The following is a 12,990-nucleotide window of genomic DNA, read 5'->3' on the forward strand; positions in this document are numbered from 1 at the left end:
TGGTAATTTTATGGTCATTAGTTCTGTTTTGTGTGCATGCAGGAGTCCTGCTCTTGTCTGTGTGACTTCTCAGGGTGTCAAGATGTTCACCCTGCAGTTGTGAAAGTCATTTACAGTGAAATGATGCTCCTGAGATAGTGGTTGAAGCACTTGCCCATATGCTGCCATCTTTCTCCTGTCTAGTGCACCATGCTGTGGGTACCAGCTCAGGTATTTTTGGTATGGGAACTGGATCAAGTATGACCAAGAAGTGGGAAGTGGGAGGAGTAAGTTAATTTAGACAGGTTCAGTCTAACTGTGGAGCAACAGAGTAAAATGCAATCCAGATGCTTTTCCAAACAGACATAAAACCCAGGCACTGGTTTGTCATACACTGGTTTCCTCAGTGCTTGCAGGGCAGTTCTTTGCTGACACAACCAGAACAGATTTATCCACGTGGACATTGTCTCTATCTGGCCTTTACTTCACTTTTGTGCTCTTCAAGGCACCCCACTTTAATAAGTGAGGATGAAGAGTGCTGTAGTGCAGAAAAGCAGAAACCTTGTTGTTACTATATCCAGTTTATTTACCTTTGTTATGAATTCAGGTTCCTGTGTGTGTGTATTAGGAAGGTGTCTTTTGTTTTCCTGCTGAGCTCTATCAGAACAAAACAAACAAAAAAGCTTTTTTCTTGGGTCTCACCTCTCTTCAAAAATGAGGGATGCATTGACTTTTGAATGCACCAGAGCTCAGCTTATCTTTTAACTAATAACAGAAAAGAAGCAGAAGTTGGAGCAAACTGTGTGGTGGCTCTGTCTTGTCCAGTGGCTGTTGTCCCTTCGCACTCCCATTTAAAATATGCTGTTGCTAAAGATAGAATTTTGCCTTTGAATCTCGACTTTTGTAAGGTGTATCATAGTGTGGAACAACCTGCCAGAATTTAATTGCCTTTTGGCAGATCTTTTTTTGGTTAATGGTGTTGCTGGTGCTGGAAGAGAGGAGGGATTCAGGTGTTCAAGGGACTGGTCTTGAAAAAGAAGGCAGGCCTTTTAAACTGGGCTTTTTTGAGCTAGTCTCTAGTGGAATTGGGCTGCAGCAGAGTAGTCCCATTTTTCCTTTTGCCTCTCTCCCTGGCAATGATTTTGGAACTTGTTGGAGTCCTCCAATAAAATTTTCATGCATTTCACAAGCTCTGATGAATTGTTAGAAAAGAGAGATTGATGTCACTGTCCCTGTAGGAGACATGCAGCTGACTGGATTACAATGTGGTTGAAACAGTGAATTCTTACTCATCACTCAAGTGTGCTGAATTTTAGTGGCAGTTGCCTGTAATAAAGTCTCTGATAAAAGGTTGGGGTTTTTTTCTTGGTCATGAAAATTAATCCATTAAGCTTCATCATAATGGATGCAACCTTCCCAGCACTTTGTTTTGGAGTGGCCTTATGGTGGCCTGGTGCACAACATTGTGAATTTTCTTGTGAATTCCTTATCATACTCATGCAGTTCAGTCATCTCTTTTATCTTCTATTTTTATCACATTTTAGCACATTCTGTTTTCTTGCAACTTTTGTTTTAGCCCTCTTCAGTCTGGTTTTTCAGTAGACAGTCCTTCACTCAGTTGTGCTTCAGCAGAATTGGCATGTCACAGCCAATATATGTACAGTATACATAAATTTCCTTGGTTGTCCCATGTCTCTTCAGTGTTCCAGATTTTTTGGCAGTGGGCTATCAATCAAATAGCTTACCTGTTTTCCTATGGAATTCTCAGTTTGCTGTAGGTGGCCTCTATGCATTCCATATGCTCCCAGGATCTGCAGCCAATTTTTCTTCCTACAAATATTCCTTCAGAAATCTGGACAGCTTTAAAGCTGCATATTTTGGTTGTGTTCAGGTGTCATTTCAATATTCTTGGTTCAGCAATGTTCTAAATGACCTCTTCCTCTATCTGCACAAGATTCAGACTTGCCAGGGGTTTTTTGTATTTATTTTTTGGGGGTTTTATGGCTTGGCATGGTTTGGTGCTTTCAAATGAAACCAAAAACTAAAGAAGGAAATCTTGTGTGGTGCCTCTGTCTGTTTTCCCCTTGCAAGCAGTTATGTAGTAATGTCCATCTTGAGGCCTTGAAAGGTTACTCTTATTACATGAAAGAATTTTAGCATCTTGTTGTTCACTGGGTTGCTTCATCAGCTGTGCTTGTTTGATTGGTACCTTTTCTATACAGTAATTCTGCTGCTTTTTGTTTGATTTTTGTTAATTTTGTCCATGCTTGCAGTGTTTTTTTCATCTTATGATACATTTCAATTGGATAAAATTTTAAATTTAAAATTAAATTTTGCTTTCATGTGTTTTTCAGTTGTTTTAGCTGCCTTTTTTTTCTTTATATTCTCCATTATTCCTTTTATACCTCTAATTCTCCACCACATTTTTGTAACTGAATGTGCGTGTCCATCTGCATCTCCCAGTTCATTCACAGAAGTTAGCAATAACCTAATTGATGAAAGCAAGAATTGGGAGTCTGAAAGAATAGTTCCACATTTGTTCTTTGTGCCTGATCCCCATCTGGAATTGCTCAGGAGAAAACAAGGAATAGGTGTGACTTAAACAATGAGGATGCAATTTCCATCTCTACGGTGTTTCACAAACACTCTTTTCCTCTGACCACTGTGGTTCTTCGCAAACTCCAATTTCCATTTCTGATGCATGTAATAGGTGATAAAGTTGTACCAAGACCTCCTGAATTTAAATATGAGCTGGTGTTCTCCTCTGGATGAAAAGATGAGTCCTGTGCAAAATGATTTTCCTTTCATCTGCTGCATTGCAATGATGTCATTTGTGGTTTTTTTATGCTTAATACATTTTACAAAGGAGGCTTTTCCTATTATTGTTCTCTTCTGTGATGAGAAATGCAAATGTCCTGAAGACAACACTGTGTATAATTTTAGCTGAAACACACTGCTGATCTAAAGACCAAGCAGGACACTAAGATGTGAAGTGATAATATCTCAAGTTTCAGCAAGTCTTTTTGGAGATTTATGGTAACTATTAGGGACAATATGCTTAAAATGTGTTTTCCTCTATTTTTCAAGTAAGAGAAAACCACCATCCAACCAAAAAAAAAAAATCTGTCACTTCTGTCATAGCAGTAGTTATAGTTGTGGGGGAGGTTTTTAGTTATAAAACTGTTTATTTTATATGCAATCTGAGTGAAGGGAATACATTAACCCTGATGTCCTGGACTTTGCAATAAGTGTCATCAGTGTCCTGCTTCTTTTCCAGTCCAAAAATGCACATTGAATGTGGTGATATCTGTGAAAGGAGAATATATGGGATTGTACAGAAGTCTAAAATTCAAAGAATATGATGGAAGTTTTCTTTGTGGTGAAACAAGGATTAAAAGACACCTCCTGGCTCAAACTGCACAAGTGAACAAATTAGATGTTTTTATGATACAAAGTGGGATATCTGTGGCAGAGAAGTAAAGGTTTTTCCTTTAAGCTTCATGCACCTACATCTGTTTAGTCCATTGGTTATATTGTTGACACAGCTTGAATTTATATTTATTGCTTGAAAATAGAAGGTATTCTTAAGTCTCTCTGCATATTACATCCTACATGAACACACAGTTTAGTGTTTGGGCTCTAGATAATTTTTATCAGTGTGCCTAGCTGAATTGTCTATTACAGTCAAAAATTTATGTAAAATGTCTATTCTTACTTACATTTCAATATTTCTACTTGATATTTTCTGAATACTTCATCACCGACATCCTGGTTACTTAAAATATTTCTTAGTTCTAATAAGTAGTCTGTTTTACTTGTTGTATTTGTCAACTTCAGTAACAAACATTCAGTCCCCAAAAAGAAGCCTTGGTTTTTATAAATCCAGAATTTGCAGTCCTATTCTATATAATCCAGGTGTAATAGAAATATCATTCCATGCTGCCTAGCAAGTATGTCACTATGTCCAGTCTCAATTAGTAGACTAACAGTTCTTGAGGTGATTGTGATTCATTTAGAGGAGCTGCTTTTGTTAAGATAAATCTGAGTAGTTGGTAGTTTTGTAAGTGAGGATGGCTGTGCATGGGGTGTGTCTAATGAAGATTTTGATTTGTAAAGTAGTAAAGCCAATGTAATTTCAATTTTTGTGTTGTTTCTTGAATTGGTTGTAGGAGAATATATAGTTACACTCTACAAAAGTCTTCTGGTGAAATTAGTATGTAAGTCACTGTAAGATTTTTCAGTAGTGCGTGTGATGCTTTTTTTTATGTGCTTATGTTTAGTTCTGTTTGTCGAACCCTGACACTCAAGGCAGCAGTATCATATGGTTACCAACATAGTCCTTAACAGGAATAAAGAAGTGGGGAAAAATAAATATGTATATAATGACATTATAAATAAATATATAATGACAACTTTTGTGACTCTGTGAAGCATCTCCTAAATGAAGAAAAAATGTCCAGTCCCATACCTGTGGTTATGAACTTGCACTCCAGGGTGCAGACAGAACTGAACATATCAGCTTGTGGTTTAAGCAAAGCAGGAGCAGCTCCACTCCAGGAATGCTGTGTGCTGTGGATTTACCTCCAGAGCCATGTCAGCATGCTTCACCCCTAAGGCAATTCAGGAGTGTGAGGGTGTTGGAGACATGGCTGTAACCAGTGTGAGGTTTCAGAGGTCATTTGGGTCTCATGGCGTCAGTCCCAAATGGGGTGTTGAAAGGCAACCCGTGGAAGTATCCAGTTTCCGTGCTGTGCCCATACACTGCTGCCTCTCTGCTTATTCCATGTTATTTCTGCATTTCTTGGAGCCATGTCTGGCTGTCTCTACATCTGTTGTTAGTACATGAACGTGGTCAGAATCTTTTTGCAGCTTCTTGACAGTTGTTACTGCTAGAGTTTTATTAGGTTTTCTAGCACTTGTGTCATAGCATATTTGATGTGTTGTAAGATATCTGGAGTAACTTAGAAGTTATTTGGAGAAGCATGTTCAGAGGCCTTTAGGTTAATTTTCATATCAGCTAGGTTGTAATTTTAATGAGGAAAAAGGGTTGTGCCTGTATGTGTGGCTGAGGAAAGCTGTGGCTTGATATAAAACTTCTGTCTGCGTTGCCTGGTTTGCTCTGGGTTGCCCCTATGTGAGGAGTAGCCTAAAGATTTGATGTGGCTTCTCTGTGGGGTGGCATTTGTTTTCCAAACAAGCGTGTACGTGTATAAGTCAGTGTTCTCCCACATATAAACACAAATTCTGTCTTTCTGTCCTTGTATAGGGTAGAAAGACAGAATTTCTTCCTTGAAAGCTTATTGCCCTCTCCAGACCCTGAAATGAAACTTAACCAGTCAAATATAATTCTGGGGAATGTAATTCCCAACCCCACCCTGGTTTTCCTAATTAATAGTGGTCAAGGTGCTGTAGGAAGCTTTTTGCTGATGCAAGGAATACCTACCCCTAGCTCTTGGCTGTGATTTGAACAAGTGCTGACTCTCATACCTGAAATCAAGGGCAGCCTGCTTTGATCATAAAATACTCCACATTTTATAGCTCTTTAGGAAATAACACCTGAGGGCTTGCACATGTTTCCTTGGCAGGTTGTTTCTGTAGTTTCTGCCAGGTTTTACTGCACCTGCAGCAAATCAGTTTGAGTGTAGCTGAGTTTAAGCCTCTCAGTAGAGGAGACAGCAAAATGCTTGATGCTCATTTCAGATTGGGAACCCCAATTCCCTTATGTTGAATTGCCACACTGGTGGAATGTAAAATAAGACAACGCTATTTTTGAAACACATTCAAGTTTGTGGACCATCAAGTGCTCTGGTGAGAGCTGCCAGACAACTGTCTCTTGTGGGTGTCCTCTGGCTTCAGGCTGCACTTTGAGGGGTTTGTGGCAAATAATGCACCAGGCTTTGCAAAGTTCCATCAGACAAGATGTTCGTTTGGTGACCTGCCTCTGTTTTGTACGCTGAAGAAGGCAATAGCCTACAGAACAAGTGTCATTGCATAATCACATGTTGTCATTATGGCTACGCATAAGGAAATCCCAGTTATGGTCATATAGACAACATTTTGCAGAAAATCAAACTACTTTTCTCCTGGATTGTGCTGGTAGCCAGGCTTGCCTCTTTGTGACAGGAATTTTCAACTGAAGCACTCACTTCTTGCTGTGTTCTCTTTTCCTTTAGGAAGAGGCAAGTTCACTATATTATGGAGGAATTCCTTCTTTCTTCCTCTTGTGCAATCCTTGCAGATTTATCTCATATTTGATCAGTAGCATGGCTTCTGACAAAGGAAATATTGGTAAATCCAGGATTTTTTTTAGGAACTTTGCAGAAGCTGATCGTGCTTGGAATATTTCCAATATATGTGTTCTTGTTCATAATTTAGATTGTTATTGTTAATATAGTTGAAGGACTTGACAGTCACAGATATAATTCCTATTGGAAAGCTGGAGTTATTGCCCTCATGGCGTTTGACAACACGCACTTTTGCAGAATCATTGTTTTTGGATCATCTGTTTCTTGTTCAGAGTCCATGACTAATTAGCTTATAAAAAAGTCATTGAGTTAATATCTTATAGAGAAACCTGTGATGTCAGATTTGATCCCCTAATTGCTCTTATAATTGGCATTTACTGGAGCTCTTTCACAAGTCAGGGCAACAGACCTCATTTGTTTTATGTAGAATGTTGTGAAAACAATTGAACTGGCAGCTGATTGCAGTTTTCTATTCAATAAGCAATTTTGGAAGACTGTGGGCTAGACAGTTGTCTGATTTGCCTAGGTTGTAAAAGTTAAATGTAAAGAGAGATGAATTTTCAGCATATGGCTCTGTGTTAGCAATTACATGCATTAGCGGTTTAGCTGGTGTATTGTGTCTGCTTTATAAATGTTTATATTGCAGCCTTCTGCTAATAGATATTGATGACAGGCAGTATTTGGACACCCAGTGTATGGCAGTGGTCATTAATTATAGCTCTGTAATGGTCCATCTACTTGTGTTAGCTAGCATATCCAGTTCTAACCCATGCTTGTGGAAACATCAACTATTCTGTTGTTCCCTAATAATTTAACACAAGGTCATTGTCAGCTGGGATGTAAATATTTAACATTTCATATTGAGCATATTCAAGTTTCAGAACTCTTTAGGCATAAGTGAGCCTGGAAATAAAATTATGCTGATGCTTACATAAAGCTTGTCTTGTTAATTCTGAAATTATTTGGAATGTTTTTTGATTGCCTAACTATGTGTATAAAGGAAAAATGCAGTCTCTTTGCTCTGAAACTACAGAAAACTCTGTGGTGAAAGCAGACTTTGAAATGTCACACTCCTGTCAAGAAAAAATAATTCTTTGACCGTTGTCCATAAAAATTGGTAAGAAAATTGCACACTTCTGACCAGTCTCTGGATCTCATATCTCAAAAGTGTGAAGGATGTGATAAGTTTGAATTCAGTTGTGATGGGTATTTTGACACCAAAATATTTAACTTTTGCTATATGGCTTCTCTGAAATTCTGTACTTCTTTCTCAGTTGCACATCAGCTCTGAACAGCCTGGGGTTTGTGGAATGATCTCTTCAAGCTGCAGACACAAAAATGAGCTTTTTTCCAAGTATGTCAGTTAGAGACAGTCCTCTGGAATTGTTGACATTAAATTTTTGTAATTGTAACAATGAATGTCTAATATCAATGAAAAGAATAAATGAGGTATTTCTGGTGGCATTCATCCTGAAACCAAAGCATGATTAGCAAGTGATTAACTGTCACTGTTATGCCTTTGCATGACTTCACTGGCTGAATCCCAGAAATACTGACTTTTCCTAGCGGTGAGAAAGATCAAGGGCTTCTCTTGAATGTTGAGTTCCTGTGGCAGAGAACAAATTCTTGTGACAAGTGTGAAAAATGACCTGTGGACCTTATCCCAGGCACATAAACCCATAGAGCAAGGACTGCTGAGCTTTTTTGTGCCCACAGTGCTGTGATGAGTATGTCACTTTTTGCACTGGAAAGCTTTTAGTTTCTCTGGGAATGATGACACTGTTTTTTAACATGGACCTCTTCAGGCCACTGAAAATTTTCTTTTCTGTTTTATTTCTCTACATTTGATAACTTCAGAGGAAATACATCTGCTTATGGAAACTTCAATTTTAATGTGTAATATTTAGGAAAAAGTGCATTTGATGAGAGTATTCAACACTTTGTGCTGTTTGTATACACAAAGCCTCTGTACTAGACATGGTAAAATTGCCCAAAGAAGGCACTCAAGTGATTTCTCATAAGACCTCATAAAAGCCTTGGAAATTCTTGGGACAGTTGTAGTGGATGTGTGTCCCAGAGAACACATCCCCAAAATTCTTACATTTGTTCAACCCTTGGGAGTTAATTAGTTCTTTGCACTGGCAAATTTTTCTTCTGTGTGTTTAAAAAGGTTCAATTGTACCTCAAATAATCTCTTGGTTCATGTTTGACAAATTACCAGGCCAGATAAACTTCATGTCCAAAGTATTAGCAATATATGCAAGTATGGATTGAAGATTTAAAAATCATTTTGAGTTACTGAGAGTTTGTTCTAATGATTGTGATTTCTGAACTTTCAGATACCTTTGAGGTGAGATGCAAGACACGTGGAGAGGAGGGAACCACTAGATCAGGTTCAGTAATAACCGTTTCTGATTTACTATATATCTATATTTGATCACATAAATGTGCTTACTAGCACAAACAGCTAATCCCTTAGATTGATCTGATGTAAATCAAGTTAATTTCTATTTGTTGTTGGAACAGAAATATTACAGGAGGTTTTAGTGTGCTGTTTACACAGGGGAAAATCTGTAAACACCCATGGTCCTTTTGCTATCTGAATGCTTCTTCCTTTTGCTATTCTGAATGCCCTTCACTGCAGGGCACATAAAACCATAATAATTGTGGAATGATGAAAGCTAATCCTTATCCTGGATGAGGGCAGTTAAAGTCTTTCTTTCCAGCACATATCTATGTCAACTTTTATTACTAATTCATGGTTCCTTGATGTGCCTTTTCTTGACCATTATTTATCTCACTTTCACAGGCTGATTATTTTGTCTGTTGCTTTATTTTTATTTCAGTGCCAGACTGGGTTAGATCACAGAGCGTGCAGATGTAGTTGTCAGTGCTTTGGGTGATGTGACTTCAGAGTAAGGTTGTCATCACTGCTTTGAGAGAACACAAATCTGCTTTTTTACTAGGTCAGTTTCTTGGGCAAGTGTAGTAATTAAAAATGACACTTGTGACCTTCTGTTGAATTTGTTCTGTTGATTTCATTTCCATCCAAGTTGTTGCATTCTGGTACAAGGAACCAGTGTCACTGGCTAGGTCAGATGGATTTTGAAATTAATAGGACCATGGTTAGGATTTGCTGTAGGATTTTTGTGACTGGCATAAATTGCAGGCTCTGTTCTGGGGAGCTGGGAAGGGAAGATCCCTTCTAGAACTTGACAAGCAAATTCATGTGCTGAAGTTACACAAGTAGCTGGGGTAGGGATCTGTTCCTGATGAAGTCGTAGCGTGACTTAGCATAAAACTGTGATATTTTTATTACCTGACTTCCTTACAAACCTTTTAAATTACTCTCTCTCAAGATGGAGCAGAATTTAAATCTGCATGGTTTATGTTAGAAGAATATAATTGCATTTTTGATCCGAGGCATGTGATGAAATAAAGGAGTGTGGGGTGAGAGGACGATGTACTCAAGTACTCTGTCATGAGCAGAAGTAAACAGCATGGACTGTGCTCTCAGAGTGGGGAGTTACACTCTGTAACAAGTGATGATGTTCTGGCACCTGTAAAGCATCCCAGCTGAAGTTTCTTGATTAAAATATTTCTGAGAAATAAATCAGAAATAGCTAGATGGTCTGATATTCTAAATATGAGCTTTGGGCTCTTAGCTCAATGAAAATCTTATGGAAAGGGATTGCTGGTGTTTTTCAAGTTGTTTTGGATTTATTTGGGGCTTTAGTGTTTTTTTTTTTTTCCTTTTTTGGGGCTTGTTTTTAACATAGATAAACCTTGTCTATAAAGAGGTGGTGTTTCAAGGCAGAATTTTTTCTCTCCAGCCCTTGCCCTGGTGTTCCCAGGCACCAGATTATGTTGGTCTATGGCATAAATAGGGAGACATGATAACTCAGAAATATGAGTTCTGCAGAATCAGCAGTATACTAAGACTTCTGAACTTCAGATCAGGCTCCTAAAGATAGATTTCAGCTGTGATTGTTGGAGACAGAGAAATATAAATGGGCTCTTTCTGCTGGTGCTTGTCACATGGGACAGTCACTCTTTGTGTAAGAGTCTGTGTGAGCTTCACTTACTTGCCTTATTTTCTGGCTTTTGCCTCTCTGCTTAAGAATAAAGCCTCAAATTTTAGTACTTGCACTGTGAAAATTGTTAGATACATTTAGTTACAGTGAGCACTCTTCCAGGGTCTTATTTATTGGGACAGAATGAATAGAAAGCTGTTTATATCTATATTCCCTGATTACTCTTACTAGCATGCCAAATATCTAATGAAAAACTGCCTTGTGAATTGTTGGTTTATTTATTTATTTCTTGAACAAAGCCTGGTGTGCTCTTATGGTTCCATAGGGGTAAGCAAATATACTCTAAGTGGCATTAATCAGAGCTCCAGCTCTGTCTTGGTATCTTTAACCCCACCTGTGGGATTAATGCAAGACTTTGTTGTCTTCCCCACTTCCCATCTGTCTTTACTATTAATTTGCACAGTAATACTGGATGCTTATTAGGTTGAGATTGGAAAGGAAAAAAAAAAATCTGTTACTTAAGTTAATAAAAAGGCAAGCGCTGTGATTTTTATTTTTTCCTTTTATAAAGTGGTGCTTGCATTTGTCTAAGGTGAGAGAAAAAAGAGTGGAGCCTGTATGGAATGAAAAAGGAAGTTTCCAGTCCCTTCTACACATCCAGATGTTCTCACCATAAGATAAGCTTTCACTGTAACAGCTGTAGTTTTGCATGAGTTACGTTCATCCTTTGGGATGCCTAGGTGTGCTAAAGCATCTTTAAGGACAAGTTGTCAAACTCTGACTAGCTTCAAGAATGGCAGCTCCTGATGATTTTTGAGTTGTACTAAAGTTTGGAGTAGGCAGTATTCCTTGGCACAAGGAGGATGAGTGTTGATAAACCTGTGTTTAGAATCGAAATGTTCCTTTCAATGTCACATATGGATGCCCTTCCTTTCGATTTAGAGGCAATTTAGTTTAGTTCTCACAAAGGAAAACCACAAATTACTAACAGTGTACTGAAGTCATTAGCTAACAGCCTCAATTAGCATAACAAACAAAATGCAGAATAAATGCAGGAAGAGCAAGACTGACTTAGCCTTGAGTTTTCTGCTGTGTCCATATAACTGTGATACAAGGCTTTATTCAGTAGACCTGACAGACAACTGGAGACTTAAAATGTTAAAGAATAAATTCCATTTTAATCTCTTTTGGGGAAAAAAAGCCACCAACTTTTGGAACTGAGATAGTAATTAGGCTGAAACAGCGTAGATTAGCCCCACTTAATGTGGAACTTATTTACTTGAAAGCAATTAAATTAACATGGAGTCTGCTCAGCTTGGGGGGAAGGGCTTGAGTTTAGGGATTTTTGTCTAAATGTTAATGCAGTCTCTGTGCTATAACTTGTTAATTTAACATAACTTTCTTTTTGCAGAGTGTCATCAATTCAAAGGCAACTAGTTTTCTCTGAATGAAATAGGTCTTGTTGGTAGGAAAAAAATGTCAGAACTGGCTGGGTTGAGCTTTGGTTCCTAGTTAGCAACAACCAGGCGGACAACACCCCCTCCTTTATTACATTTGAGATTTCCAGCCTTTTGCTTCCCCTCAGCTTGTTTACTTCCTCTTAACTACCTGGAAATTCCCAGTTACCATGGAATCAGTTTGTCTGGGATTGAGGAAGAGGTTGAGTCATTTTTCCTCTGAATTCTGTCAAGATTCACAAGATGCACAGGGCACCCACCTGTTGTGGGGAGGGGAAAGCTCTTTGTGGTGTCCTGATCAATTTTTCACCATGGTTAAAGGAGGAAAGACACAAAGGCCACTGCTGGTGGAGCCACACAGTTTTCAGGAAGGCACTAGGCAAGAAAAGTCCACTTTGTGTGGGAGCTGCTGAACTTTTCATTTGAAGAAAGGATAGGAATGAAGGAATCCAGCATTTAGTGGTCTGCTGCTACCATCCTCTGTGCAGTGGAGGAGAGGACATTGTTGGTCACAAAGTGGCCCTAGTTGTACACAAGGTGAAGGTTTGGGGTCAAATCTGGACACTCTTGGGAGAAAGAGCCAGTCCAATGCTGCCTGTTTGCCCTGGTTGCAGGTTTTTGGTGCTGATTGCACCTGCTGCTTGGAGAAAGGTTCACTCAGAGCAGCTGCACAGTAGTCCCTCGGTGCCTTGGGCTCCTCCTGCAAGTACAAGCCCAGCCTTGGCAGGGGCTGCTGCTGCAGTTGGTGTAGGGCTGGTGGAGCATGGGGAATCCCTCTCGTTTGTCAGTGAGCAGGGGAGGCTGATGGGCCATGCTAGGATGTATGATTTCTGATTTTTCAAGCTGATTTCTTGTCCACTGCCTGACTTTCAGATAAGAAATTTGGTGCTGAAAACACCTTCCTTTGGGTATTAGGGGGGATTAAGTGCCATCTCTTCCTCCTTCAAGGAACCCAAACCCACAGTGCTGCTTTAGTTGTTTTTTTGCAATTTGACTGTGAAGTAAAGGACATTGTATTTTTAGTGGCAGCTTTAGTTTCAAAGCATGTTGTGTCAGGGTCTCGAGAATCTTTTAAACTTGTAACTTCTGTTTTCTGCTGGCACAGTAGGTTTAAATGTGGCAGTAAAGAGTAGTAACATTTTAAGTTGGAAATGTCTTTGGAATGTGGTTTGGGCATATATTTTTCAAAGGAGGAACACAAGTTCAGATTTGTGTTCCAGTGATAGACCGTTTTTAAAAGATTGCTCAGTTTATGGAGAATATTTTCTAGTTTCT

At 38.9% G+C, this 12,990-nt stretch overlaps 1 protein-coding gene across 7 annotated transcripts in view; it reads left to right on the forward strand.

The window, feature by feature from the left end:
- GULP1 (GULP PTB domain containing engulfment adaptor 1) overlaps window positions 1-12,990 on the forward strand; it is a 144,528-nt gene that overhangs the window by 10,869 nt on the left and 120,669 nt on the right. For 6 of the 7 annotated variants that reach the window (XM_071434456.1, XM_071434459.1, XM_071434458.1 and 3 more), the window contains exon 2: window positions 8,564-8,617. The exons of the other annotated variant lie outside the window; for it this stretch is intronic. The gene's annotated coding sequence lies outside the window, so the exon portion shown is untranslated. The remainder of the gene's footprint in view (window positions 1-8,563; window positions 8,618-12,990) is intronic. 7 annotated transcript variants of the gene reach the window in all.

This window comes from Agelaius tricolor, unplaced genomic scaffold, assembly GCF_023055355.1.
Source record: "Agelaius tricolor isolate 1412-34295 unplaced genomic scaffold, bAgeTri1.0.p SCAF_10, whole genome shotgun sequence".
Taxonomy (NCBI): domain Eukaryota; kingdom Metazoa; phylum Chordata; class Aves; order Passeriformes; family Icteridae; genus Agelaius; species Agelaius tricolor.